The sequence below is a fragment of the Gymnodraco acuticeps genome, unplaced genomic scaffold (assembly GCF_902827175.1).
Source record: "Gymnodraco acuticeps unplaced genomic scaffold, fGymAcu1.1, whole genome shotgun sequence".
NCBI lineage: Eukaryota > Metazoa > Chordata > Actinopteri > Perciformes > Bathydraconidae > Gymnodraco > Gymnodraco acuticeps.
In genome coordinates, this window is record NW_022990947.1 from 4,433,995 (window position 1) to 4,459,660 (window position 25,666).

Genomic DNA, 25,666 nt, shown 5'->3' on the forward strand with positions numbered 1-25,666 from the left:
ACTGTTCCGGATTGAACTGTCCTAGTGATGGTCCATTACATTTAATGAAAACCAGGCTGGACAGTCGGCTGACAGAGAGAGCATTCCTTTTTGCAGTAAGGATATCGTTCATGCAGCTGAATGCCCGCTCACACTCACTAGTGGAGACAGCGATGGTTCGGACTGCTTTCAGTAGAGGCTCCATGGCAGCAGGTGTACGGGATGCCCTGGTTTCCTTGTATTCGCGAAAGCCCTGAACAGTCTCTCTTCTGTCCACTTTCAGCACTTCGCACAAACGTAGCACCTCTACGTCCCCATACTGTACGTCTAACTCCTCTTCAGGCCAACTTCCAGGATGGATAACTTTCATGTCCTGGATTAGCTGATTGTCCCGGGCCTCCCGGCCATGTAATGGGATTTCTCTTGTGCTGACATGAGAGGAGGTTGTGGAAGTCATTCTGTGTCTCAGATTCTCTACCATACTGCGGAAAAACTGACCTGCATGAATCTGTACAAGCCTGCCATTCTCACGCAGGGCAACACCCTTGAAGGACTTCTCAGCTAGAGCTGTATGAACTGTAGTCATGTGTGGGCCAGGCATGGTGACCATGGATTCAAAAACTCGTATTTCTCGAGTTAAGAGCCTATCTGCTGTAGGCAGTGTCATCTCTCTTTTTTGGAGTTGCCGAGAGAGGTCGCTGAGCTCTGTGAGCGCATCGTACATCAGTCCCAGATTGCTGACAAACGTTGCAGATGTGAGCACATCATCCAGGCCCTTGTACTTTGCTCTGTCTCTGGAATCCCTGCTCGTGTCGTTTGCAGCATTTGTGAAGTGATCATGAAGCACTCGGTAGTTTTTCCCAGACTGCTCTGACGCTCCTTTCACTTGAAGCCACCCAGCGGATGGACAAAACACGCCCTATCACCAGGAGATGCTGTCCGACTGCTTGCGCACACTGCGCTAACTGCCTCTGATTTTTGGGGGAGGCATGGAACAAGGAATAGAGTTTGTCAAAAAAGATCTGGAAATGATTGAGCCCTGAGACCTCCTTGACCACATCCCCAACTGCCAGCTCTAGACGATGATTGGAGCAGTGCCACACAAACAGGCTTGGGAATTTACTACACAACTGGGTAGCAACGCCTGTTCTCTTCCCTAGCATGACTGAAGCCCCATCACATGCAAAAGAAATGAAACACTGACCTAAAAAGTCCTCGTTAAAATCTCTTCCAAGACACTCCATTAACGCCTTTGTGATGTCATCAGCCGTTGTTCCATCCAACTCGATCAGCTCCCAAAAAAACGTTTCGGGCTCAGCATCAGCTAATGCTGAGCGTAGACACACAACAAGCACCGTTTTACCACTAATAGTGGTAGATTCATCGACCAAAACACAGAGTTTTCTTTGGTTTTCTGTAATGTCTTTTGCCATTTTTTTCTTCAGCTCATGAGCTATGTGGTCGATGATTTCGCCACAGGTTTTATTGGAGTGCAAAACCCTGCCCACGTTCAGCCCATTCAGTTTCTGTACATTCAAATCAATTGGCATGTCTGTGAATGGCCGGCTATGTTTGCCAATTTTATATGCCGTTCGAAAAACTCTGATAGTGGTGTCTAATTCAGATTTATGCATAGACTGCACTTGATGTTGAATAGTTTCACGTGAAGCAGATGTAAGGATGTCAGCAGCTTTTACATGGGCTTGTGATTCTTTATGTTCTTTGATTTTTTTTCTCAGGCTAGCTTGTTGTTTGCCCTTGTCAACACCGAAATGAGACACTGCACACTCACCCCATTCAGTTGACAGTTTCAGTCCTTGTCCAGTGTGTATTCCCAAAGATTTGACATCTCTGCATATCCGACATCCTAGCTTCTTATATTTAAGAAGGAGCCATGCATTGGTCTTGCAAAAATATTGCACCTGGTCCGTTGTCCAGCAGTCAGGTGCATCGCTTTGCCCGGTGTTGGTGGTGGCAGTTGCGCCAGCAGCAGCTAACGTTAGAGGCTCTGGAGGAGGCGGCGGAGCTAGTGCTAATGCTAATGCACTAGAACTTGGAGCAGGAGGATCAACCAAAGAAAGCTCCCCATCAGACACAATTTCCAACACAGGCACAGCATTCTCTGTATTTGAAGTTTCTTCCGGCGACAACCGCTGTCTTTTTGCACTTTTATTAATCCACGCTAACATTTTAGAAATGCTAATTTGTGACGTGACTTGCTTTCCTTCTCTCGGGGGCGTGCCTGCTCTGTTCTATCACTCTACATAGCCACCCACTGGGTGGGAGTTGCACTGCATAAACACAACACACGTGCATCTAGGTATGTAAATTGTAAAGCATTAAAACATGGTTTTACTAACAGTTTTCAGTATGTTGTTACTTCGGCATTATTATTATTATTATTATTATTTTGAAACGTGTATTACTATTAAATCACGGTCAAATAGGTTAATTTTGACATAGTCGTTTCCACCACAGTATTTACATGGAGAAGATAAGCCCCGCCCCCTCTCCAGCACGTTCTGTTTGAATGACAGGAGTAAACAGCTGACAGCCGCTGTGAAACTCCAGCGGTTAGAGCGATGAGAATGTCCGTTCGGCACCTCATGACGCATCTACTGAGTACCGGGCGGCTGTATATATATATATGGATGTATAATAAGAACGGCGGGAGAGTGTTGAGTACTGGCACGGTGCATGAGTACCGGAGTACCGCCAGCATGCCGGTACTGAGCAAGAAGTGCCGGTACTCCATGGGTCAGAACCAGAAGTGCCGGTACTGCGTACCGGTGAGTACCGGCCCAATTCCAGCACTGGCCCGGGTTAATGCACACTAGAGCAATCAGATCTGATTTCTTAATCTTCACATGTTTGACCGTGTTTTCTCTGTATTTTAATGCTTCCATACAAGAACGCTCATACTATGATAAAGGTTTTTTTTCTGTCTAGTTTATCCAAACACAATAAAAATGTTTGATCAGTTTATGCCGATATTCAGCTGTACCAGTTTTGACTATGAGTTATTCAGCCTGTTACAACAAAAAACGTTTTTTCGTTAGAGAAAAGTCATTGTCAAAAGGATGAGTTTGATTAATCTTATTTTTAAAACTACTTCTAAACGTCAAGCCTTGGCCTGTCCTAAGTATGGGATAAGGCTACCCATCATCATCGTTTAAGCATGGAGAATTTTGGCCCTCCAGGATATACTTGAGTCGTGTGAGCTTAAACAACTATTATTCTTTACTTTTTTACTTTAACGACCTAATGGCACGTCATTTTCTTCATCAGGAACATCATGGCAACTTTATTCGAGTTTATATTGTATTACTTGAAGTTGGTCGATCTTTGATTCAGGGGAAATCTGTCTTTTTTTACACTTAATATGAATGTACCTCTTTTTCTTGAGGTCGCGTTGATTTATAACACATGCAGAAAGGCCAAAGACAGACAGACAGACGGACGGACGGACGGACGGACACACACACACACACACACACACACACACACACACACACACACACACACACACACACACACACACACACACACACACACACACACACACACACACACACACACACACACACACACACACACACACACAAACACACACATATATGCACACACAGTCATGCTGAAGTGGTTTATAGGGTGGCAATAAAAAGAAACCTCTGTTAAATGAATCCAGTGTGAGTTACAGTGTTTTGTTTTCTTAGAGATGAAGAAATGCAACCGCCCAGAGTTTCATGTTTATATAAAGAATATTTATTTGACTTAAGTTTTCCAACTCTACAGGTGAGAATCTGTACGATCTGACCCTCTACTTACAAGATCTAATAACATGTGCAATCCTTGGCATACAACCTAGTTGTGTGTGCTACAGAAAAACCACGTTTTACAGTCACTGCTTCTTTTGAATGAATAAGGTATGTTTTGTTTAACTTGATACATCAAATAAAATAAAGACAAACATATAAAAGCTGCTCAGCATTAAACAAATCTGACTGAGGTACGGCTAAATGTTAAATTATATGTATTTCAGGAAACATGTTAATTTAATGCTGTAATTTGAAAACAGGTGTACATTATAACGTAAGCTCTTGTATAACGCCTTCTTGTAAAGAAGCCACTATATTATCTTACTGTATTTTATTGTGTGTGTGTGTGTGTGTGTGTGTGTGTGTGTGTGTGTGTGTGTGTGTGTGTGTGTGTGTGTGTGTGTGTGTGTGTGTGTGTGTGTGTGTGTGTGTGTGTGTGTGTGTGTGTGTGTGTGTGTGTGTGTGTGTGTGTGTGTGTGTGTGTGTGTGTGTGTGTGTGTGTGTGTGTGTGTGTGTGTGTGTGTGTGTGTGTGTGTGTGTGTGTGTGTGTGTGTGTGTGTGTGTGTGTGTGTGTGTGTGTATGCAGGGATTGCAGAGCTGTATGGCCATCACTATCTGTGAAAGAGAAGAAAAAAAACATCATATACAGGTAAGAGCTAATTGAAGGTAGTTCTGATGCTCTGTATTATTTTTATGAGAAACATACTTTGGCTGTTCAGACTTCAATGTATTCCCTCAAATACATCAAGATCATGTGGATTGTGTTCATCCAATGATCATTATACACCCTTAAATCTCTCTCCAATGTTGATGACAACAATTTCAATTAAAACCTGGAACAGTCATGGAAATTCAAAAATGCTAATTCCAGGCCCTGGAAAAGTTATGGAAAACAATATTTTTCCCAAAGTTTTGGAAAAGTCATGGAAATGTAACTAAAGTTGCATCAAATATAATTTATATTTTATAATCGGTGAAATAGTAATACTATAATGATAATAAATACTGTATTATTGTATAGTAATGAAACGTAAAATGGCATTTAACTGATATTGGTATAAACTGGTATTTTGCTGGTGAGAGATGTTAGTGGCTTTAGCGTGTAGAAGCTAGTAAGCCTACTAGTTGATTTGTTTTAGATAGGCACAACATGTTTCATATGCAGACCTTATTTTCCTGTTCCATGTTAAAATAAATAATTTTCAGTGAGAAAGAGTAAACAAAGTAACAGTAGTAAACAAAGTAACAGTAGTAACTGCAGTCCATTATCATTAATAGTGCATGATAAGGAGCGCAGACCATTATCCCTAAGTAAAATTAAAGTGTTGTGACCATCTGACTACTTTATTTGCAAATCTTGATTTTTAACTAAGCTAACCAAATTAGCCCACAGTGTGCAGGAGGACTGCAGTTAAGGAAGTCAGTCTCACGTTACATGTTTCCCCAATGCATGTGTGGATAGAACAAATTCACAACAAGAGCAGTGTTTTGTTGCCTTGGTATCCTTTAGGATGGCAATCAGTTAATGATCACGCACTTTACAGGCAACTTTATGTCAGACACTGATACCTCATTCACACGAACGGTGTTTCAGGGCCGGTTCGGAGCTGGAGCTTGAAAAGCACCGGGTTTTCCTGTTCACACCGCAGCGGAGCAGCCTCTTAGCTCCGGAATCCGGTTCATTTCGAGCACCAAAAAATTGTCCGGCCAGAGCAAAAGCACCGCATACGTCACGCTTACGTCGAGGCGGGGGCAGGGGCAGATCAATTCCTGAACAACAACAAAAAGCCGGCGTTTTATCCAGTTTGTACACAACGAAGGAGAAACTTAACAAGCAGCAGTGGTCCACTGAAGAGACCAGCTACCTACTGGGAATCTGGTCTTCCGAAGAGGTACAGAGGAAGCTGGAGCACAATCGGCCATTGTTGTTGTTGTCGGTGTGAGCTGTGAGGGGTTTCCGCGCGCTTTGGCTTTATGAAGCAGGCACGCAAGCGGTTACGTCATGACGCAAACGATGACGCAATGACGCAGCACCAGTCGGACTCTAGGCAGTGTGAAAAGAGCCGGAGCTAAACCGAAGAACCGGTTCTGAACCTGAAAAGCTCTAGCATGGAGCTTGAACCAGAGTTGCGTTGGTGTGAATGAGGTATGAGACACAGAATGGCTCTCAAACCAAGGAGACATACATAAATGCATCAATCGCATTCACAAATTCAATGCATTGTGTAGAAGTGCACGACATAGTACAAGGGTTCCTTGCATGTGTATCAGGAAATGCTGTCCACAGCACAACTGGCATCTGGACAAGTGTATGTTCCACCAGAGCATTTATGTTCCTTAGAGGACACTGGGCCATTCACTAAGGGACAGCAGGTGCTGCTAACTGCATATCTACATATAGGTGCTTTAAATGATGTTATTTATGATTGTTTAACAACAACAATGCTTACTAATACCAATGCAAATAGTGGCCCCATTGCTTATACCTTTTTATCAACAATTTTGTTTTCTGATGCAGGACAGATCATGAGCTATAATGCAATCATCTAACCAATTCAGTAGGGCTGATTTTAGCTGGAATATCACCAATACTCGTTAGGTTTGGTGACCTACCCTGACCCCCAGTTGCTGAGGAAACAGTGCTGGCTGTGACTGAATTAAACAAAAGCCTGGACCCTTTGAGAGGGAGATGCATGTTTCAGAAGGGCCATTACTGCTGAAACATGAGTGTTTTCACATGCATAAATACACCCGCACACAAGGAAATGCATGTATGAACTGTCGAGCACAACCTCACAGGTGTGCTGGCAACAGCATCTTTCAACATGACGTGTCTCTACTCTAAGGTGCACAGAGAGGAAAGTAGCTATTGGTGAGATCACTCACTTCTAAATGAAAAAATAACCTTTTTTCCATTACATCTCACTCCAAGGACTTATGTTTTGCATTTTTTGTAGATACCAACCATATTGTGCATACATATTCTTCAATGGATAAAAGCTCTTGTTCCCATAATTTCTCCTGAGAGACTTTATAAAATTGGTCAATTTCCTTTGCTGGCTTTGGCTTTGTCACGGTAGGGGTTCCCAGTGCATGAAGCATATTAGCATTTGAGTGACTGTCAGCATAGTGAAATGTATCTTAAGCAGCTGACATGACACACTATGACCCTAGCATTCAAACACCCCTTATATGTAATTGCACATCAATAATGTTTAATAGATGAAGGTACTACCAACGTTTTTTTTGCATTACGAAAACGTTACGTTTTACCTATACCAGATGAGTAAAACATATCAGAAAATAAATTAAAAACAAGACATACTAGTAATATTCATAGATTATTAGTTTTCTAATGGATATTCTTATTAAGAAGATTAAACCCAATCAAATATGTGTTGATTTATCACTGACTAGGGATGCATGTTGTTTGTCCCCAAGGGGGCACCATACTGCTGCTACAATCAGATGACCACCCACAGACAATCCAAATTCATAGAAACAATTTCCTCACCTTAAAACATATTTTTAACTCCTAAGTTAAGTTTCTCACATTGTTTATCCCTCTAAACTTTGCAGTATGTAAAACCAGTGAACGTGTATTGTATTTAAGCCTTTACTGACGATTCAGCATGCTTAAAAATATTTTAGGGTACCGCTCAGTTGCTCAAGCCGAGGTTTTAGCAGACGGATCTGAAGTGCTACTCACTCGTCACTAGTGTGAGCTGCTGTTATGACGCTTTTTCCTCTAATGATTTGCTCTCAAATCCTTTTCGCTCTCTGCTTCTTTTTCACTTTGTCTCTATATCTATATCTCTTTTACACACAGTCAGCTGCCCATATGCTTCAGCAGCCTTCTAGCCTTTAAAAGCAACAGAAAGTACTTAGTGGACTAAAAGAGGGAGCACTGGGCTTTGTTATAATCCCTGTTTGGGCTAGAAATGACTTCGAAATAAACTGCTGCAATGGGACACCACTGTTTACCAGCAGAGAGAGAGGAGTGTATTCAAAGTGTAGCAGTGTTGTCTCTGTGCTCATTCAGCTGTGCGGAGCCTAAACAGAAAGAACACTGGCAATGTGTATTGCAGTTATGAACGTAAGGCGGAGACGCACAAAAGTGGTGATTTCACAAAAGCATAATTTGGTCGCAAAAGCAACAGTTTAGAACTCGCTCATTTATGATAATAAGCTATTCTTGGTACTGTGAACGGTTTTAGTGCAACAGCATGTGATCATCCAAAATGAGGCCTGACATGAAAACAAATTAATAACTTCCAAATCTCCGCTGCCACAAGATGTCGTCACACAGAAGGATGTAGGCTTGATTGCAAAGCTCTAAACACATATTTTTCTTTTTATAGTAGAGTACAACATTTATAGTACATTTATAGTACATTTATAGTACAACATTTTCGATTTTATGTCAAATTATGTTGGTTGATTGGAGATGCTAATACCTTAAACTTACTGTGCATGAAAATACTAGTTACAATCACTGACTCTACCTCGACTCTCCTCCTCAGAGGATTTATTTGAGTTTTTAAAGGCCTTAGTAAAAGCTTGGTCTTAACCACTGAAGGTGGCTGAGCCTTATCTGTCTTGGCCCCTCAGCTGTGGAAATCAAACTAAGTGACCTCTTTTAAATCTCTTCTTAAAACTCACTTTTATCAGTAATGTGCTTTTTTTCAACTGATTTTATTTTAAAATGTTTTAACCCGTTGTCCAGCAAACAGTTTTTATATATTGTACATGTTCTCTTATTAGCTTTGTTTGTATATCTCAAAAGAGAAGGCAGTAATTAGCACTCCTATATATTATAAGGCTCACCATAGAGACAACAAATCCACCACTACTAAAATCTATCAAGCAAGGGATATTGTCTTCCTATTTATGTATTATTTTTTCATGTCAAACTCTGGGACCTACATGTCCCACAATGCAACAGGACTGCTATTGTTTCAGTTGGCAATGTGTCTTTGTTATGCTATATGTAGCTAATGTAGCTGCTATCCGTGATCTACTGTGAACCAAATTTGACAATATTGTCAATTAAGGAACATGTATTCATTTGATGTTCAGATGTGTCAGTCTTCTCATTCATTGAAAGTGAGAACATAAAAACAGTAATCCTTGTTTCCCAATGTCAAACTACTCGAAAGCACGTAGGCAAGGCAAGGCAAGTTTATTTATATAGCACTTTTCAACACAAGGCAATTCAAAGTGCTTTACAAAAAATGAAAGAGATTAAGAAAATGGCATTTAAAATCAGTCATTAAAAAGAAAAGCTAATCAAATAAACATTAAAAGAAAAAATACATGGATAAAAGTTACAGTGCTGTCAATTAAACATTAAAAGAAAAAAGTACATGGATAAAAGTTACAGTGCAGTCTAAGATATGAATAGTTCAATTAAAAGCAGCGACAAAAAGAAAAGTCTTCAGCCTGGATTTAAAAGTAGTCAGAGTTGCAGCGGACCTGCAGGTTTCTGGGAGTTTGTTCCAGATATTTGGAGCATAATAACTGAACGCTAGTACTGGAATAAAGCAAATATTCAGCTCAATCATCAAGGTATGGCCAACACATACTCAGCTCTATCACCCAACTGCAGAACTGGGGTTAAAACTGGGTTTGATCTTTATGCAGTAATGAACCAGTTTTGCCTCCCCCCCTTAATCTTCTCTACAAGACAGAACAACAACAAAAAGACATACAAATGCATAACTGACATACCAAAACTAAAAGTCTAGGTCCCACGTCCCTTAACATCCTTTCAGCATGCATACACACATACACATGCACACACCAACATTTAGCCTGAAAAACTCACACCCACACAGCGACCTTGAGGGTGTTAGCGGTGCTGACGTTTGTTGGACGGTGTTTCAATTACTCAGACTGCTGCAAGGTCACATGGCTTCACATCAAAGAGAAGAATTTCTTCCTGGGCGACACTGAGAGCTCTGGTGTTTATTCTAAAAGTCCGACCTGCAGTCTGTGTTTCTGTCAGTGTGCGGGGCTAGCTGCTGCCTTGACTGCCTGTCTGATTAGCTGCGTCTGTTTGTTTGCCCTTTTTGTACAATATCTTCCACATATTTTGTCTCAGTAACACATCTTGGTCTCAGTAACTCTCTTCTACCTCTTTTAGTTATTTTTTTGTTTAACATTGGTATTAATACATCACTGTGGGCTTTCACTGTAGAGAAAAATGAAATGTGGGTTACAATAGAAAATGATTTTCTGTTTTGCCATGCATATTATGTTGTCAGCCCACTGCCTGTAAATGTGGAGTGACTGGATTTGGCCAACTCTTGGTTGCTCTTCACTCAAATGCCATTTACCGAAAATTGGTAACTGCTCCATTTCTCACTATTTTAAACACATTCTGTGTCAATTGCAGCCAGCTGAAATATGGTTGAGAAACACATAGTTGATTTTTGTGGTATTGGAGTTTTTTCCAGTTGTCTCTTTAACGTATTGGGTTCATCTTCACACGATAAGTCAGGTCAGGATGAAGTGATATGTTCTTTTTCCTGGCTACGCATCAACTGGTTTATAAAACACCCTCAAGGGGAGATGAAAAGCAGAACAATAGGACATGTGGACTACAGTTACAGAACTGGAGTCAATCTGTACATCATACTGCATACTAGAAAGCGTTTTTACTTTGTAATGTGAAGCATATAGTGAAAGCATTTGACATGTTGCAACATGAATGATAATACATTTTGTGTTTTGTGGGTAACCTTCCAAAGAAACACTCTCTAAATCCTTTATGTGAGATCTACATGTATTAGTCTGATTGTCTTGGTACCAAGCTGTGTCTTCACTGCAGAGTAATTCATGTGTATGATAAGCTGTGAGGTTTTCCCCCGGGGTTGTGTTTTGTTTTGATGTCCTCCACTGCAGCCAGATGAATGGCTACATGGAGAGCCAAGGGGGAGGAGGGGACCTTTAGAGATGTTAAAGGACACCTGTGGGGCTTTCGGGGCCCCCCCTGCATGATGGACAGGGTTCCGCTTCAGGTGACAGTAATTTATCCAAGTCCAGGGGAGGGGGCAGAGGGGTCGGATTTTGTGAGTGTGTGTTTGTGGACTGTGAGCATGTAGTGTGTCTGACTCTGTGACGATTTGGAAAACAGGTTAGAGTTTGGTAACCCCCCCCCCTTTCAGTGTACATGAATGTAAGGGGTGGGGGGGTTGTAAGTATGCATGTGTTTTTATGCACACACATACCCTGCACGTATGTCTGTGCACACAGTGCTATCTCTCAAACAGTAATGGCTTCTTATACCACCGGGATTACAGATCGTGACAAACTCTCACCCACAACCACTGATTATGTAAATATGATAACCATCTGAAGACATGATCGTGTGGGTGTGGGTGTCCTGCCTAATATACTTGTATCTCTTATCATGTGGAAATCAGCTGTTAGACAAATGTGGCCTTGTTAAAGGCTGAGGTAGAGCTCTGTGTTTGTGTCTTTGTGTGAAGCTTTGCTTTACTAGTTCGGGGCCTCTATGCACCTGATACTGCTGGTCCAACGTACCTGCGGGTTCCAGGTATTTTAGATGAGAAAACGGGAGCTTGTTATTAAATGTCACAGGCCGATCTTCTAGAATAACCAATAATGTTGCAAAGACTACCTCAGTCCCAACACACACACACACACACACACACACACATCGGGGACAAACACACATGCACCTTTGCACACACATTCCACTATTCTATGACAAATAAGGATGGTTAAAATATTTGATATATATTAGAAAGTTATATACATTATCATTTATGAATGTATTAAAAAAGAACATAACGAGGTACCCTAACACACCTGTTGTTCACAGTGACTCTTTACAATAACACCTGCTATTACTTTCATGTGGGTTTGAGCTAAATGTTTATATAATGCTGTGGTCAGCTTTATAGTGCTGTAAATGTTTGTTGCAATGCCAACAGTCTTGCAGCACAGACGGACACACACACACGTCAAGGGTCTTTTTGTGCTCTTCAGGGAGTAATCACAAGATTGAGTTACATTGAATGACTTGAGCTGTTGTTGATACCGTAACAAACTTAACCACATGTTCCCCTCACCTAACATGACCTTGATAACCTCAAGCAGCATTTCAAGAAGAGCAATGAAGCAACTGTCCAAAATAAAGTACTAAACTAAAATCTAAACTGTGTATATAATGTGTTTTGACTTTTAAATTGTAAAGACATTTTTCCACGTAACAAACAACACGTATGACACGATATTTTCTTCTTGTAATTCATTTGGAACTTAAGGGTGTTAAAAGGACACACAATTTGGAGCCGTCACTTTCCTTAATGATTTGGAAGAAGATGCTTTGAGGGGAAATTGTAGGTGACTGCATTTGTATTTTTTATGTGTTTATAATTATAAAATGATCAACATAGTTCTCATTCATAACACTCCGTTCGATGTCTCACTATGGGATGCGCCTCATCGCGGAGCAAACAGAAACATCAATCTCATTACGCCAATCCTGATTGGCTGGTGATCTTGACGTCAGCGTCAGGGAATCACCCCCTATAAGTAGCTTGCGCCACGACGCATGCATCATTCAAACACCTCTTCTCGCTTCAGAGCACATCTCTATAGTAGCCGGACAAGCTTAACGGTCCACAGACTGAACCCAAATATAACCATTTCGGTCGACGGGCGCTCGCCGGCTACTCCTTCTGCTTCGCAAGAAGACGGTAATACTAACGCCAGTTAGTATTAAAATCGACCTCGCCGTTCTTTCCCCGGAAAGTAAGGTAAGGTTTTGATTTTTCTCAAGCTAGCTACGCACCCGTTGCTAGCTAGCTTCCCCTTACTACCAACACCACGGTAGCGAGGACGCTTTTCTTTTTCTCTCTCAAGGAGGAGAAAAGGATTAGAAGTATATTGACACACCAGTCAATATTCTTTGAGAACAAAGGACCCACACCGTCCCCTTTTTCTCCGGATTAAGGACAGGTTGGTAACACTTTTTCTCTCAACGACGTACCTGTTACGAGCGGGTCCTCTCCACGCCACGAGGCGAACAAGATGGACGCCTCTCCCCCTCACACCAGAGGAGTCAGGGACTCGAAGGCTCGGTCATGCGGCTGCGAGTTGAAGATAGCAGGCACAGACTCACACCAGGTCTGCCCGTCCTGCCTCGGGCTGAAACACGCCCAGGAGGCTATCGACAAACCCGGCTCGTGTGGCCTTGTTAAAGGCTGAGGTAGAGCTCTGTGTTTGTGCATTGCGCCCTTTTCACCCGAAAGAGCCTCCACCGACGGCTAGCACACCAAGCTAGCTTGTTGGAACAGGACTCCCTCATGTCCACTGATTCGCCGTTTGGCAATCAAGACACGGGGGCGTCTGCTGCAGAGACTGAGCCCCTCACTATGTCGGTCTGGGGCTCACTAACAGCGGCAGCTGCGGAACCGGGATCCCACGCCATGTCAGGCCGGGACCCGGTGGCGGCAAGAGACGCGGGAACGGAGCCCCACGCCTCACCAGGCGGGAGCTCCCGGCGAGACCTCACCACGGTCTCACCCGCGGGGAATGTCCTGGAATTAGACTACATGGGGGACAAAGAGGACACCTCTGAGTCCCTCCTGTCTGAAGAATATATCTTCATGTCATCGGCTCAAACGGCAAAGCCGGGAGCGATGGCTCTTCTCCCGGGCGATAGCACACCAGCTTCGCCCTGTCTGAGCAGGGACCTGCAGGCCGCGTGTCAGCGCGCTGCATCCAGGCTAGACATCCCGTGGCCCGAAAGGGCCAAGGAGACCGCCAGGTCCCGTTACGAGGGGAAACATTCTCCCCAAACAACGAGGACAAGGAGGCAACTCCTCCCGGTCTTCCCGGAGATGTTGGATGAGGTGTCGGTCTCGTGGAGGGACCGACCCTTTACCAACAAGGCCTCAATCCAGGGTGCCTCCTCCCTAGACTGCGATGGTATGGAGAGGCTCGGCCTGCTCCGCATACCGCCGATGGAACTGCTGGTGGCAACCCACCTCCTACCGAGGATGGGCCCGTCACCAAGCAGGAACCCAACGCTGCCAGCGAAGGTGGACCGTTTCCAGTCAACCATGACGGAACGGTCCTACAGAGCCGCAGCGTTGTCCGCCAGGGCTCTGAACGTTTCCTCACTGCTAACCGCATACCAAGCGGAGCTCTGTGAGGATATGTCGAGTAATCCTGGACCGGCCGTTCTGGACGAGTTGGCCGCGGTCACAGACATTTGTCTCCGTGTCCAACGCTGCGCCGTCCAGGCCACGGGCAAAACAATGGGGATCATGGTGGTGCAGGAAAGAGCTAGATGGCTCAACCTCACCAATCTCCCAGACCGGGAAAAGGAGGATGTGCTTGACATGCCCATCGTTCCCGAGGGGATTTTCGGCTCCGCTCTTGCCTCCATGCAAAGCAGATGCGAGTCGAAAAAGAAGGAGGACGAGGCCCTCCACCTCTGCCTCCCTCGAAGGGCCCAGCCGCTGCCTTCGCAGCGGCAGCCCTTCGTCCAAGCTGCGAACCCTGCTCGGTTAAAAATACCGAAAGCGCAGAGGTCGCAGTCTGCCCCGAGTCCCCAGCCCAGGCAGGGGACGAGGGCGAGCTGGCCTAGAAAATCTCCGGTTCCGGCTGCAGCCCAGGCGCAGCCAACCCAGAATTTCGGCCAGCAGTCGAGGAAGAAGAAGCGAGCGGCGCGACAGCCCCTCCTTCTCCCCTCTGTGACGGAGCTGGAAGTCTACGGTTCCCCAGCTCTAAATGTATTCCCGCCGCCTCGAGAGATGCCTCAACACCATCCTCAAGTCCGCATAAACGTATGTCACACACTTATTGATTTTTCTGTCACAAATCATTTTCCGCTGATGCATCCAGGCTTCGAGCCAAGGGCGCAGCTCGGAAAAATGAAAAGAAAAACAATAAACAGTCCGTCAACTGTTCCCCTTCTGAGAGCAGCTACGGCCTCTCTCAAAGGGCGGACAATTGACGGGTCTGTGAAGGCACCACCGTCACGCGCATGCGCAGTGCCGGCTGGGGCTGTAAAGGCACCACCGTCACGCGCATGCTCAGTGCCGACTGGGGTCGTGAAGACACCACCGTCACACGCATGCGCAGTGCCGGCTGGAGCTGTAAAGGCACCACCGTCACGCGCATGCGCAGTGCCGGCTGGAGCTGTAAAGGCACCATCGCCACGCGCATGCGCAGTGCCGGCTGGAGCCGTAAGGGCACCACCGCCACACGCATGCGCTGTGTCGGTGGGGAGTGTCGAAATGGGGCACCACAGTGCTCAGACACTGGAGGGCCCCATAACACAACAAATAGAGACTCAGAGGGGAAGAGACGTGACATCTCAGCTGGCTCTAAGGAGCATACAGCGGGAGATGCTCACGACATCTGGAAGGAGCTGACATGTAGTGAGATGTCTCACTATGGGATGCGCCTCATCGCGGAGCAAACAGAAGCATCAATCTCATTACGCCAATCCTGATTGGCTGGTGATCTTGACGTCAGCGTCAGGGAATCCACCCCCTATAAGTAGCTTGTGCTACGTCGCATGCGTCATTCAAAATAAGCACCTCTTCTCGCTTCACCATAGCAAGGAGGGCCGTCTGGTGAGACATCTCACTACATGTTACTCTGAGAACTGGGGTTACGTAAGTAACCTATAGTTCTCATTCATAACACTCCGTTCGATGTCTCACTATGGGATATTGTAGCTCCCGTATTGCCAGACGAGCTTATCTCGAAAATCACCAAACCAACCAGAACTTAACAGGTAGAGCTCTGACTCAACAAGGTGCCCAGCACTGCTCGAGCCACACTAGGAGCAGAGACGTCTAGCCTGTAAAAGCGGACAAAAGTGAGCGGCGAGGTCCAGCTCGCTGCTGCACAAATGTCTTGGATGGAAACACCCTTGAACAAAGCCCAGGATGTTGCTTAGTAACAGGCTTGCCCTTGTGAGGGTTAGCCCAGGACACAAAGAGTTGGTCATTAAGACAAAGCTCCTTTGATCTGTCCATATATGTGCGTAAAGCACGGACTGGACACAGCAAATTCGGCAGTTGTTCCCCGGAGGAACACAGCTTCAACAACACTCTCGTTTGCCCTGGGGCGAACTGAGTGCATGAAGGATGTACAGATAGCGCATGAATGTCACTGACTCGCTTGGCGGATGCCAGGGCCAGTAACAGCACTGTCTTGAGTGACAAGTGCTTCATGTCAGCTTCTTCAAGGGGTTCAAATGGGGTTAGAGTGAGCCCATCTAAAACCACTGCCAAGTCCCATAAGGGCACCAGTGACCTAGAAACAGGGAGGAGCCTGTGAGCCCCTTTCATAAAACGGCAGACCAAAGGATGTTGGCTAGCCGTCTTTCCCTCAAAGCCCACATGGCATGCAGCAATAGCAGCCAGGTACACTTTGATCGTAGAGAAAGCTCTGTGTTTATCAATTAAGTCCTGTAGAAATGATAAAATCACCCCGACAGGACATTGAAAAGAGATGTGTCCTTTTTGAAGGCACCACTCCTCAAACACCCTCCACTTACAGTCATAGAGAGACCTAGTGGAGAAAGCTCTCGCACTCTGAATATTGTTTATCACCTTCTGAGGGAGTCCCACTGTATTCAGATTGTACCACTCACGGGCCAGGCCCATAGTGCCAAGCGCTCTGGGTGTGGGTGAAAGATCGCCCCCCCCGCCTGAGACAGTATGTCCCTGCGTAGTGGGAGCTGCCATGGCTGCCCGCACAGCAGCTGATATATCTCCGCCAGCCAGTACATCAGTATCAGGATAAGTGTGTGGCGTTGTTCCCTCACTCTGGCCAGAGTTGGGGGTATCAGAGCCAGGGGTGGGAACGCGTACAGAAGGCCCGGAGGCCAAACGTGCGCGAGCGCGTCCACGCCTAACGGTGCGTTTAAATCGTGCATTGAAAAGAATAGCTGACATTGAGCATTTTCTTTTGATGCGAACAGATCTACCGCGGCTCTGCCGTAACGCACCCACAGCTGACTCACAATCCTTGGATGTAGAGTCCAGTCTGCATATAGTGGTGCACCTCTGGACAGTAGATCCGCCCCGAGGTTCATCATTCCTGGTACGTGCGTCGCTCTCAGAGAGAGGAGACGTCTGCCGCTCCATAAGATCAGTTTGCGTGCCAGCATGTGTTACTGGAGAGAACGCAAACCCCCTTGGCGGTTTATATACGATATTGTGGTCGTGTTGTCTGTCCTCACGAGGACATGATGTCCTCTGAGAAAAGGCAGAAAGCGTTTTAGGGTGAGGAACACCGCTAAAAGCTCCAGGTAATTTATGTGCGCCCGCTGGAGGTCTCTGCTCCAGAGACCCCTCACCGGACGACCTTCGTAAATACCTCCCCAGCCTGTCAGACATGCGTCCGTGGTGACCACCTTCCGTGAAAGGACAGCACCCATAGGCACGCCCCGTACTAGAAAAGTCGGGTGCAGCCAGTGGCGCAGTGCCATTACGCATTTCACAGTAACCATTACTCTCCGTGCGCCAAGACGCGCGGGGTTTAGTTTTAGAGCGGCTACCCAGCGCTGAAACTCCCTTATGTGTAAGCGTCCCAGTCGTACGACCAGGATGGCTGACACCATGAACCCCAGTAACCGCAGGCATGATCTGAAGAGAACATGTTTGCGCAGCTGGAAATGAGCGAGACAAGCTCTTAAAGCTTTCACTCTTTCCGCTGACAGGCGAGCTGAAAAGGGCACCGAGTTCAGGTGTAAACTCAGGAAGAGTACAGTCTGTGCTGGGCACAACATGCTCTTCTCTGTGTGTATTATGAAACCCAGGTTGAGCAGGTGCTTTACGAGGACATTTGTCTGCGGAATAGCCTCCTGCTCCGACTGTGCGAGAAGCAGCCAGTCGTCTAGGTAGGTCGCCAGGCAAATACCCTGTTGTCTTAACGGGGCTATCGCGGCTTCCGTACATCGTACAAACACTCTTGGACTGAGAGACAGACCGAAGGGAAGTACTCTGTATTCGTAACAGATCCCCTGAAATGCGAACCTCAGATATTTCCTGTGTGGGTAATATACTGGGATGTGGAAATACGCATCTTTCAGGTCGACTGATGTAAACCAGTCGTTTTGTCGCACGAGACGCAGCAGAGATGTGTGAGTGAGCATTCTGAATTTGTATCTTTTTAGATATTTTTTCAGAACCCTCAAATCTAGTATTGGCCGAATCCCGTTCCCTCCCCGTTTGGGAACGAGGAAGTACTTGGAATAGAAGCCGCCCTGACTCTGCTCGGCGGGTACTATAGATATAGCCCTCTTTTCTAGAAGTGAGAGGATCTCTCTCTCTAGAATATGGGCTGACTCTCCTCGGGCTTGTTAATACAGAATGCCCAAGAAGCGAGGGGGGGTGACAGCGAATTAGAGTCCGTGTTACTGTCTTGAAAACCCAAGCAGATGTTGTGAGCATCTTCCACTGTATGCTCCTTAGAGCCAGTGGAGATGTCACGTCTCTTACCCTCTGAGTCTCTATTTGTTATGTTATGGGGCCCTCTAGTGTCTGAACACCGTGGTACCCCATTTCGACAATCCCCACCGACACTGCGCATGCGCGTGACGGTGGTGCCTTCACAGACCCGTCTATTATCCGCCTTTTGAGAGAGGCCGTAGCTGCTCTCAGAAGGGGAACAGTTGACGGACTGTTTATTGTTTTTCTTTTCATTTTTTTGAGCTGCGCCCTTGGCCTGAAGCCTGGATGAGTCAGCGGAAAATGGTTTATGTGAGAAACAACAACAATATTGTGACATGTGTTTTTGCGGACTTGAGGATGGCGTTGAGGCATCTCTCGAGGCAGCGGGAACACATCTAGAGCTGGGGAACCGTGGACTTCCAGCTCTGTCACAGAGGGGAGAAGGGGGGGGCTGTCAGGCCGCCCGCTTCTTCTTCCTCGACTGCTGGCCGAAATTCTGGGTTGGCTGCGCCTGGGCTGCAGCCGGAACCGGAGATTGTCTAGGCCAACTCGCCCTCGTCTCCTGCCTGGGCTGGGGACTCGGGGCGGGCTGCGACCTCTGATGTTTTGGTACTTTGAACCGAGCAGGGTTCGAGGCAGCTTGGGCGAAGGACTGCCGCTGTGAAGGCAGCGGCTGGAACCTTCGAGGGAGACAGAGGTGGAGGGTCTCGTCCTCCTTCTTTTTCGACTCGCATCTCCTCTGCATGGAGGCGAGAGCGGAGCCGAAAATCCCCTCGGGAACGATGGGCATGTCTAGCACATCCTCCTTTTCCCGGTCTGGGAGGTTAGTGAGGTTGAGCCATCTAGCTCTTTCCTGCACCACCATGATCCCCATTGTTTTGCCCGTGGCCTGGACGGCGCAGCGTTGAACACGGAGACAAATGTCTGTGATCGCGGCCATCTCGTCCAGAACGGCCGGTCCAGGATTGCTTGACAGATCCTCGCAGAGCTCCGCTTGGTATGCGGTTAGCAGTGAGGAAACGTTCAAAGCCCTGGCGGACAATGCTGCGGCTCTGTAGGACCGTTCAGTCATGGTCGACTGGAATCGGTCCGCCTTCGCTGGCAGCGTGGGGTTCCTGCTTGGTGACGGGACCAGCCTCTGTAGGAGGTGGGCTGCCACCAGCGGTTCCATAGGCGGTATGCGGAGCAGGCCGAGCCTCTCCATACCGTCATAGTCTAGGGAGGAGGCACCCTGGATTGGGGCCTTGTTGCTAAAGGGCCGGTCTCTCCACGAGACCGACACCTCATCCAACATCTCCGGGAAGACCGGAAGGAGTTGCCTCTTTGTCTTCGTTGCTTGGGGAAAATGTTTCCCCTCGTAACGGGACCTGAAGGGTTAGGGTTAGTCTGGACGCGGCACGCTGACACACGGCCTGCAGGTCCATGCTCAGACAGGGCGAAGCTGGTGTGCTATCGCCCGGGAGAGCAGCCATCGCTCCCGGCTTTGCAGCCTGAGCCGATGACACGAAGATATCGTCTTCTTGCTCATCCGAATCAGACAGGAGGAACTCAGAGGCACCCTCTTCGTCCTCCATATAATTCAATTCCAGGACATCCTCCGCGGGCGAAACCATGGTGAGGTCCAGCCGGGAGCCCCAGCTTGGTAAAGTGTGGGGCTCCGTTCTCACGTCTCTTGCCGCCACCGGGTCCCAGCCTGACACGGCGCGGGACTCCGGTTCCGCAGCTGCCACTGTTGATGAGCCCCAGACCGACACAGTGCGGGGCTCAATCTCTGCGGCGGACGCCCCCGCGTCTTGATTGCCAGCCGGCAAATCAGCGGACAGGAGGGGGTCCTGTCCCGACAAGCTAGCTTGGCGTGCTAACCGTCGGCGGAGGCTCTTTACGGTGAAGCGGGCACAATGCCCGCACGAGCCGGGGTTGTCAATAGCCTCCTGGGCGTGTTCCAGCCCGAGGCAGAACGAGCAGACCTGATGTGAGTCTGTGCCTGATATTTTCAACCCGCAGCCGCAGAGCCGAGCCTCCGAGTCCCTGACTCCTCTGGTGTGAGGGAGAGAGGCGTCCATCTTGTTCGCCGCGTGGCGTGGAGAGGACCCGCTCGTAACAGGTACGTTGTCGACGCAAAAACGTCCTTGCTACCATGGTGTCGGTAGTGAGGGAAAGCAAGCTAGCAACAGGTGTGTTGCTAGCTTGAAAAAATCAAAACCTTACCTTAATTTCCGAGGAAAGAAACGGCGAGGTCGATTGTAATACTAACTGGTGTGTTAGCATTAACAGTCTTCTTGCGAAGCAGAAGAGTAGCCGGCGAGCGCCCGTCGACCGAAAGTTAGCTTTGGGTTCAGTCTGTGGACTGTTAAGCTAGCCCGGCTACCATCGAGATGTGCTCTGAAGCGAGAAGAGGTATTTGAATGACGCATGCGACGTAGCGCAAGCTACTTATAGGGGGTGGATTCCCTGACGCTGACGTCAAGATCACCAGCCAATCAGGATTGGCGTAATGAGATTGATGCTTCTGTTTGCTCCGCGATGAGGCGCATCCCATAGTGAGACATCGAACGGAGTGTTATGAATGAGAACTCTCTTGCTTGGTACTGATGTTTTGCTTTGGCCATGGGTGACAGCAGTGGGTAAAACTGTGCATTGTCTCTCCACCACTTCAAAAACAATACAGTTTTTGCCAAGAAGGTGAGGCTTATTGACAGGGCGAGATACAAATATACTGTTGGTACTTGTCAATGTTTCTGGGTATGTACATGTAGCCCTGTAAATACGATGTCCTTTTGTGTTATCTGTTGTTTTATATTCATGTTGTAACCTACTTGCTGCCATGTTGGACAGGTCTCCCTTGAAAATGAGATCGATGATCTCAATGGGACCATCTGGTTGAATAAAGGTTTAAAAAAAATAGTATTTACATTTTTTTTTTTAATCGCGGTAGATTTTGTCAGTCTCACGACGGTATTGAGACTTTTATTTACCGCGATATCACGATATTCGATATATATGTGTTAACATATGATATGTTACATCCCTAGTCATTTGTTTCCCAGTAGGATTCCTTGCTCTCAATTGATGTATCTTTCATCTTTTTTCATTGCAATGACAACCGATTTAGAGTTTGTCCTAACTGTCCAAATTAGTACAAGTTATTTTTGTATATATATTATGCATATATTTTTATACCTACACCTAAAAGCTATTATCATTTTGTTGTTGCTGTGGAAGTGCAGACTCATCCTCACTCGTCACTCGAGGTAAAGAAGATCAGTTTTCAGCAAATGCACACACACACACACACACACACACACACACACACACGCACACGCACACATACACACACATACACACAAGTGCGTATAGGCATGTTTCTACGTGTCAGAGCCGTTAGCTTTGAGTGCAAAGGTCATCTTGAGGGGTCATAGTGTCAGTTTTATGTTTCAGCTATAGAGGAGATCCTCTGTTGCACACTGAATGGACACTTTGAATAGTGTCTTCCGAGAATGAGAGAGGGAGGGAGAGAGAGAGACATGGTGGGAGTCAGCAAAGAAGGAGAAACAAAAAAGTCGGTATGGGTGGTTTGGGAAGGGGCGATAGAGGAAATGAGCATTCACATGTTTACCGATAGATGGATGACAAAGATCTTAATGACATGCTAGGGTTACTGTGTGTGTGTGTGTGTGTGTGTGTGTGTGTGTGTGTGTGTGTGTGTGTGTGTGTGTGTGTGTGTGTGTGTGTGTGTGTGTGTGTGTGTGTGTGTGTGTGTGTGTGTGTGTGTGTGTGTGTGTGTGTGTGTGTGTGTGTGTGTGTGTGTGTGTGTGTGTGTGTGTGTGTGTGTGTGTGTGTGTGTGTGTGTGTGTGTGTGTGTGTGTGTGTGTGTGTGTGTGTGTGTGTGTGTGTGTGTGTGTGTGTGTGTGTGTCATTTTCATACATGTATGTATGAGTGTGAATACTGGAATGGTGATAGTGTGAGAGTATGCATGAATGAATGCATGTTTTGTGTGTTAGGTATGTCTGTTCCACTCAGTACACAAAGGATCCATGGTGGTCATACGAGAACCTGCAGTGAACTTAAGGAGCCTTGAATAGTAGATACCTTATATTTGGGAGCTGGACCGAGGCCACTGACCCTAACACTGACCCCACACCTGCCCTATGTGTGTAAGAGTGTATTTGTAGGGGTTGGAAAGAGTAGGGACACACAAATGAGAGTGGGTTGGATTTGTGTGTCTGCCTTTGCCTTATTTTGCCTACTGCCTTGGTATGTTTATACTTGTAATTGTGTTTACTGTGTTCTCCTTACGGTCATTGGAAGTTACTTTTCAGACGAATTACTAACTTAATCAAGTACCTAGGCAAACACTCACTATGTTTCCTTCCTTTAATCACACACTTGCTAAACACAAAGTTGATAGATAACGTAAATCACCCACACAACTAACCTAAAATATTATAGCCAAACATTTTTAAGGTATAAAAGATAAATACTCAAACTGGACTGTGAAGTAAGACTGCGCCAAATTAAAGTTGTCTAACTTTGTGGCCACAAGGGACAACATGACCAGGAACTTGGCTTGGGTCTATGGGCGTGGACACCTCTATTAGCTAACAAATAGACGGTAAACGTTTCACACACTGCACTGCTACGTTCCCTCCTCAATGTTAAATAACTTAATTCTACCCGTCATACATGCTCTTTCTCAGTCTCTCACGATAACACTGTGATTTAATTTATCTATGATACTAATATAAGAGTGTAGAATGGTTTTCCTTCTAAACTAAGATATTGACCTCTGAAGTTTTTGTCTGTGAGTGTGTCTGCACTAGCGATCACTGTCATCAAATGCGTGACCAGTCTCTCAGTTCTTGTTCCATATTTAGGTCTCAGGGTTCAGGGGTCATAGGGGTCGAGAGGCGGTATGAATGACTGCCTGTTATCAGGTGACAAACAAAAGAATGTGTGTGTGTGTGTGTGTGTGTGTGTGTGTGTGTGTGTGTGTGTGTGTGTGTGTGTGTGTGTGTGTGTGTGTGTGTGTGTGTGTGTGTGTGTGTGTGTGTGTGTGTGTGTGTGTGTGTGTGTGTGTGTGTGTGTGTGTGTGTGTGTGTGTGTGTGTGTGTGTGTGTGTGTGTGTGTGTGTGTGTGTGTGTGTGTGTGTGCGTGTATTTAAGAGAGAACAACAGGAAACAACAATTGACTGAATGACAGATAAAACAGACAGTCAGAGAGGTAGTGATGGATTAAAACAAGTCCTCCAGGATGAAAATCAAGTGCTACACTAATCAGCTACCACAATAGCTCTTACCCTTCTTTCAAATGTTTCTCCACCATTATATTCATTTTATCCCCAACATCCAGTGATCCTGCTATTCCATATATCAAATGGATTGTTTTGACAATATTCTCTTTTTTACAATAAAATAAAAAATAATTACTTTTTCAAATAATCGCGTATTGTCAAAAAAGGCAAATATCTGGCCTGTACGTAAAAGGTTTTGCAATATAGCTAACAATCTACTCTTTGTGGCATCTTCTTGTCACCACCATTTGAATGAAGTAATGAAACTGTTTCAGTAAACAAAATGCTGAATTATAATTGTATGGATTATATCAACATCCAGGTGCAAATGTACGTGTGGTAATTGCTGATCTTTCAGGCTTTATCCAGTCTCTGTTTTCCTTTTATTCCTATATCTGTATCCCTTCTCTCTTTATCCCATCTTTTTTACTCTTGTATTCATCTCTCTCTTCTCCTAACCCCTTTCCCCTCCTCCTACTGTCTGTTTTTCTCCCTCATTTCATGCCTCCCCCTTTTTTCCCTGCTAATTGCCAACTCGTTGTAGCATCCCGGGAGCGGGGAGCTCATTAATTGATGAAGAGGAGACAGGTGGCGCCACTATGTTGTGATGCTTGTTGTTAGTTGTATGTATCAGTGCATTGTGTTCATGTTGGGTTGTCTGTGCACATTTGTTTTCAAGAGTTTTGCCTGTGTGTGTATTCATTTATGTATTTTTCTGCGTGTGTGATTCCTATATGTATGTGACTGTGTGTGTGCGTGTGTCCGTGATTAAATGTGAGTGTGGTGCCTCTGCTTGTTAGCGGCGCAGAGCCCCTTCTCACTGTAATCTCTTTGTTTATGCAGTGCGAAAAGGGCCTGGCGGGGGCATGAACTCCCCACGCTCTTATCCCACTGCGCCACTCACCCCTAGTAGACCCTCATGCCCCCCCCGCCACCTTTCCGACACCCCACTTTGCTCCCATCACCTCCCCCATCCGACTCCATTCTTGCACAACTCTCTCCTCCCTCCCTGTGTCCCGTTGTCCCTCCTTCCTGTCCGCCTTTGTTAACATCAGAAACATAAGCCGCACATTCTGCAAGAGGTCAGCAAGATGCAGCAAACTATACTGTAGGACATACAAAAATGGTCATGTTATCAACACTGTAATAAAAAACATTTACATTTAAGAATTCATAGTGGTAGAACCTGGCAGACAGCCAAACAATTTGTAGGGATTTATTGACCATCCAGCAGCATCTAGCTGCATCTAGCTTAGCCTCCATGACTGCACACAGCTCTGAATAAATTGCAGGTGCGTGTTTCTGTTGATTGGTGTTAACAGACACCTTCAACCTTATGCTGTTGCGCTAAGCTAACAAAACGATACAACCCTCTCAAATAACACCGTAATGGAACCACGTAACGTCTAACTCTCAAATAGCAGATTAATGGAACGTTACTAACTACTGTAAGGAAATACTATAAAGTATTTATAAAGTTATCATTACTGTAACATGCACTAATTAATGTGTTACTGTCCAACAATGGTTATCAATAAGCGTTCATTCTCCCATCATTAAAGTATTCTGTAGTCACAGCCTTACTTCATGCAAACAGATCAGTGATTTAAATTATATTTAAATCCAATACATTTGAATGGGTCATGCTCATTTTATGCAACCAAATGTAATAAAGAATCTGGTGAATTAGTCAAACTTAATTAAAGAAAACCACAAAAGACAATTGAATATTGGTTTGAAATGTAAGTTTATTAACATAAAGGTTTAAAAACTGATCTGAGTATCCTTTATTAGATTTATTATATTAACATTTATAACTTTAAACAGATAGCTCTCATTATATGTATCTCTCTTTTGCTTTTACTCTTCTCTTTCCTTCTTTTAACATACTTCTCTTCCTCCTTTCTTTCCCCCCACTTCTCTCACATAATTCTCCTTTGAAGTCTTCAGTGCCTTCAAACCCTGGCAGTATGTATCACATTGTTTGGTAAAGTCTATGAGAAAGAAGATTTACAAAGCACTAGTGTTTTGCTTAACAGATGGTATTATCGCTCGGTCAAATGGTGGCCTTTTGGCAGGTCTGGAGGGGCTAGTGTGGTGGGCAACGATGTGTGAATAAGTAAGT

At 45.7% G+C, this 25,666-nt stretch overlaps 1 protein-coding gene across 3 annotated transcripts in view; it reads left to right on the plus strand.

Moving 5' to 3' along the window:
* LOC117558661 (bone morphogenetic protein receptor type-1B-like) overlaps positions 1-25,666 on the plus strand; it is an 89,841-nt gene that overhangs the window by 25,843 nt on the left and 38,332 nt on the right. For 2 of the 3 annotated variants that reach the window (XM_034234986.1, XM_034234987.1), the window contains exon 2: positions 4,384-4,446. The exons of the other annotated variant lie outside the window; for it this stretch is intronic. The gene's annotated coding sequence lies outside the window, so the exon portion shown is untranslated. The remainder of the gene's footprint in view (positions 1-4,383; positions 4,447-25,666) is intronic. 3 annotated transcript variants of the gene reach the window in all.